Below are 5,575 nucleotides of genomic sequence, written 5' to 3'. Positions count from 1 at the left end.
GATTTTATACTCTGTGGCTCTAGTTCTGCCCGTGCATCAAGGAATGTCCAGAAAGACTCCTGGACACCCACCCACATGCTTCCAGAGGGCTGCCAAGTGAGGTTTATGATATGGCATGGGTCGCTCTCCCACCAGGGAGGTTGCATATAGCTATTCTGGAGTCTATAAGATTCCTATAAGTCTGTAAGTAGCAATACATTAAGCACTGCACAAGTTTGCTTTGTTTACTGAATGGGCTATAACCTCCGTGCCTTTGAAGTATATATTTAAAGTCGGATATTCAGAAGAGACCTAATGTCATGTAAAGACAAAAATATTCAGCCAGATTTGCAGAAGAGTTTATTATGAGGATACCAATCAACTCTAAAACATCTTTTCCATTTCATTCCTTTAAGAAAGAAAGAGCTTTTTACATATCAGACCCTCCAATACACTAAAATAAAACTTTCAGTGAAGCAATAAAAAATTCAACTGAGACTAGCTGTAACATATACAATATCTAACTGAGTTTCATCTGAATAATTTAAGCCCCACTGACTCCATGCAAAATGGAGTTCAGAAATCTCCCAGATAAAGGCTCTCAAGCTTGTCTTATTTCTGATGCATCTAACTTTAGCTGCCTTACCCTTGCTGAAGTGTTCTCCCAGTTTAAATTTGGCCATGAAATCATATTTTTTTTCAGTTCAGTCACCAATCCAAACTCCTATTCAAGGAAAGAAACAAGTAGTTTGAGTCACACTGAATTTTAATAGAAATTTTTTAGAGTAGTAAACTCTAACCACCTAATGAAGTTAACTCCTTACCTCATTTAAATTCACATTCACCCCTTTAAACTAAATCCTGTCTTGCACCCACAGGCAATCCAACAACATATTCTTCTGTGCTGCTCACTTCCTGAGATCTGTTCACACCTGGAGCATGTTGAAAGATTCATCCTATTCAGTGCTTTTTGTGGATCATCAGTATTGCCCTGATAAAAAAAAGCAGAGGATAATACCAGCATGCTCTCTCCTCTACCACATAGCTAACTCTAGTATTGAGGAAGTTATTTATAGCTGTGGGTACTTGCCACCAATAATGCTTTCTCCAGGTATCATTTTATCTCTATTTCAAAATACTGGTCTTAGCAACACACTTTGCAGATACTTCATCATGTTCAGCATGGATCTTTTATTGTACTGGATTATCTTGGCAAGATACTCTGCTGCTGTTCTTGCCAACAGCTTGCATATGCTACTAGCCTCCAAATAGTTTCCTTCCACAGCAGTATTACCTACTCACCTTTCTCTGATCTAGCACTCCTGCTTATCAGCATTACCAGGATTACACTGAAGCATAGATGTAAAGTTCTCCAAACGTATTGAAGATGTCTTCCATGGATGGCACTATGTCTAAGGAGCACAGGCCGAAGAGAGACAGGAGACCTGTAGCTCAGATAGCTTGTTAATGTTACTCCATGGCTGCCTACCAGTGCCACCTTAGCTTACCAAATACAGTGGAAGAGACCTTCTAGAGAGACTTCTATGTTCAACTTACCATCTCAACGTTAGTTCAGCTGCTGGCACTACAAAGGTAGATAATTCACTTCTGAAGTGAATTTGAGTTAAAAAGCCTGCATGTAGCAGGTCATATGCTTCAACCCAAACCAAGAAATACCACAGTCCAAAACCTTCTCTCCAACCGTGCAAAAACTCAAGTTTTTGCCTGAGATCAAGTCTGCATCTAAACACCTCTTAGACAAGGGAAGTTTCAACTTGAGTACAGCTTCAGGGCCACACTACAGTATCATTAATCCTCTCTATGCTCTACTCATTTTTTCCTCCTGGGACAGTAGTAGCAACAATTCATAAAGCTGTCCTTTTTCCCACTTTATGGACTCTTGGGTAGTGGCCAAGCCTTACTCATTCTACCACTTTTTCTTGCAGCCACACTTTAGATCAAGACATCTGCATTCTCAGACTGACTCTTACTATCATTAAACTTTAATCTTAAACCCTTGTACTTGTTTTCCACTATTTGCTGTTGTTTGATTTTTTTATTTTTTTTTTTTTGCCTGGACAGTTCAACTCTACTTGCTATTTGTCTGACTTTCACAGAATCACAGAATCATCTAGGTCGGAAGAGACCTCCAAGATCACCTAGTCCAACCTCTGACCTAACACTAACAAGTCCTCCACTAAACCATATCACTAAGTTCAACATCTAAACGTCTTTTAAAGACCTCCAGGGATGGTGACTCAACCACTTCCCTGGGCAGCCCATTCCAATGCCTAATGACCCCTTCAGTAAAGCTCTTCCTAATATCCAACCTAAACCTCCCCTGGCACAACTTTAGCCCATTCCCCCTCATCCTGTCACCAGGCACGTGGGAGAATAGACCAACCCCCACCTCGCTACAGCCTCCTTTAAGGTACCTGTAGAATGCTATAAGGTCTCCCCTGAGCCTCCTCTTCTCCAGGCTGAACAATCCCAGCTCCCTCAGCTGCTCCTCATAAGACTTGTTCTCCAGACCCCTCACCAGCTTCATTGCCCTTCTCTGGACTCACTCGAGCATCTTGATGTCCTTAAATCAGGTTTTTGACAATCTCTCCTGTAAACTGACATGAGTGGTGTTATGGTTTAACCTAGCAGGCAGCTCACCACTGCATAGTCATTTACTTCCCCCCTCCCTGTGGGATTGGGGAGAGAAAAGCAAAGCTTGTCAGTTGAGATGAACAGTTTAATACAACATAAAAGGAAAGGATAATAATAATAATAATAGAAAAGATAAAACCAGCGATGCACAACGCAACACCCACTGAGCAATGCCCAGCCAGATCCTGAGCAGCATCAGCCCCCCAGCCAACTCCCCCCAGGTTTTATTGCTGAGCACACCACTGTCGTACAGTGTGGGACATCCCTGTGGGCAGTGTGTGCCAGCTGTCCTGGCTGCGTCTCCTCCCAGCTCCTGGTGCACCCCCAGCCTCTTCACTGGCAAGGCAGCACCAGAAGCTGAAACTCCTTGCTCTGTGCAAGCACTGCTCTGCAGCAGCTAAAAGATGGGTGTGTTATCAGCATTGTTCTTATCCTAAATCCAGAACGCAGCACCACACCAGCTACTGCGAGTACAATTAACTATCCCAGCCAAAACCAGGAGAGACTCATGCACTCCCAGTGTTCTTGCACCAACTCCTCAAACGCATCCATGACTGCGTATTTTACATAATCCTACCTCCGACGCCAATGAAGTTCACAATTTGTCCTTCAGAAGGGTTACCCGGTTTGTTTTCAGAGGTTTTCAGAGTTACCCGGCTTGCAGGTGTATAGGGATCACAATGGGAGTTGGTAGGATTCTATAATACCCAAGAACACAGAGGCTTTATTTTCTAAAAAGTTCTCCTTTTTACAGATGATCACAGATCACCACTAGCAAATACTCTGTGATTAAAGGCAAGCATGGATAGAGATATCAGGCTATTACAGATATTACCAGGAAGCAAATATATGTATATATATGTTGTGGACATTGAGGGAATAGCAGTAATTAATAGTAGCAGCTATTAGCAGTAGTAGGAAGGCAAGTAGATGCTAGGAAGTCACTATTCTAGCAGCAAATATACATTAGTATTCTAAGTTCAGCAAACTTATCTATAGTACTAGAACAGGAAATATTATGGATTACAGACATCAATACTATAATGGTAACCATGCTTATCATAGGTTATACTTATCAAGACTGTACTTATGACAGATATGGACATATATGGATATATATATTTCATAAACTTACAGTTACCTTTCCCAGAAGTGGGTTGTCAAACTGACCTCAAACGAAACGGTCTAATTAAGAAAACCGACCTCAGAATAGACCAAACCCCAGGAACAGGCCCAGGAGTGGGCCCAAATGAATAAAGAACAAAGTCTCACTTTGAAAACAATCCACATCACAGGGACAGAGAGAGAGAGAGAGGGGGAGAGAGAGAGAGAAAGTGTTCCATTTTGGATAGAGAAGTAGTCCTTTTTCTATCAAAAGAGACATAAGAGGCCATAAGGATACCACCTCCTTAGAGCAGCCAAAAGATGATGCTAATTTCTGTTTCACCTGAGACAACCAATAGATAATGATGTTTCCGAGTCTTTCAAAACTGTACCTTTCCCACACTAATTACTCCTTTGCAGACAGTCAGTTGCTGTTACAGTTCCTTGCTTTTTCCCTTGCTGCTGGCATCTTCAGTGATGGTACCCAGCTGCACTTCCAAAAGGCCAGCAGTGCCTCCCAGGGATGCTCCAGGTTCCCAAGTTTGGTTCACAGGCTGGCAGCCATTTTCTTCTGCCAGGCTTTTAGGAGACGTTTTCTGTCAGCTTTTTTCTTGTTAGAGCATGGTCACCTTTATGGCTGCTCCTATCACCCACACTTTCCCATTACCATGATGATTTCCAATCTCCTAAATGACTTCCCATCCCCGAGTCTCCCACAGGTGCATGCCACCTGCAGCCATTCCCTGTCCATCTGTCCTCTCCCAGCTGCAGCCGACATCCCCAACCCAATTTGTGGGGTGGGAGCGGGATGCGTTCAGCCCCTGCCACATGATGCTGCACAAGTAACTGCAGGCAGAGGCTTTGAAAAATAATATAATAATGTAATGAAACAATAATTCTGGCTGCCACCACCAGCCCAGCCCCAGGCAAGGCCCAGCTGCCTGCTCAGATGCTGGGCACATCCTGGCAGCCCCTCCTGCTGCGCCTTGCGCAGCCATGTTGTGTCCCCAGCGTTGGTGTTCAGCAGGGACCGGGTCACATGCCTTGCCTGCAACCAGAGGGACCTCAGCACCTCACATGCCCCCAGAAGGACGTTGACATCTCGTGTTCTAACAGAAGGATCTTGACATCTCAAGTTCCACCAGAAAGACCAGGGTGCCTTACCTGCTACTCAGAAGAACCTTGCGTCTCTTGTGCCACAGGAAGCACCTTGACATCTCACATGCCACTGGAATGACCTCGACATCGTGCTTTCCACCAGTAATACCTCCACCTCTCACGTTCCAGCAGTGGGACCTCAGCCTCTCGAGTGCCACCAGCCAGACTCAACACAGGCTAGACACTCAGGGCACTTATGGCTAGCCAGTTTTTGTGAGGCCATAGTGACTCTGAGGTGACATCACAAAGGTCTCGGGGTGCCCCTGATGGCAGCACTTACAGAAGTAACCTGACTGTCATGGGAAGATGCTGATATGAAATGGCTGCTCCATGCTGACAGGAGTAATGTCTGCCAGGCTGGGGTCCAGGACGGGAGCTCAGCCTTTGGCCTGGGAACTGTGCCTGGGAGTCAGGGACATCCTTGACATGCATTTGGACACCTGAGCACTGGAGATGTCCTGAAGAGACCATCAATGAGGACACAAGAATCTGAGGAACAACTTATCACCTGGGAAGGTGAAAAAGAGCCTGGGCACAAGGAAATTGGACCAAGAAAGTGGGAACGTGCATGAGAAATCAAGAGTTCTTTAAAGAATATCAGGAACATTGTTACCTACAAGGAGAGGTGAAGGATCACCTCGAGCTGCTGACAGTGCTTCTGCTAATGCGACCCAGGGAA

The 5,575-nt window shown here is 44.6% G+C and overlaps 1 long non-coding RNA gene across 1 annotated transcript; it reads right to left on the bottom strand.

Moving 5' to 3' along the window:
- Window positions 1-326: 326 nt before the first annotated feature.
- On the bottom strand, window positions 327-4,447 carry LOC310895662. The gene is made up of 3 exons (XR_014580834.1): window positions 4,131-4,447; window positions 3,212-3,332; window positions 327-970 (listed from the first exon to the last, which is right to left on the bottom strand). It is a non-coding gene; the product is annotated as an uncharacterized lncRNA (long non-coding RNA).
- Between the last annotated feature and the right edge of the window lie 1,128 nt (window positions 4,448-5,575).

The sequence above is a fragment of the Anser anser genome (genome assembly GCF_964211835.1).
Source record: "Anser anser genome assembly, chromosome: 2".
Taxonomy (NCBI): Eukaryota; Metazoa; Chordata; class Aves; order Anseriformes; family Anatidae; genus Anser; species Anser anser.
The sequence above is the reverse complement of the archived record's forward strand: the minus strand, read 5'-3'. Positions and strand labels throughout refer to the sequence as shown.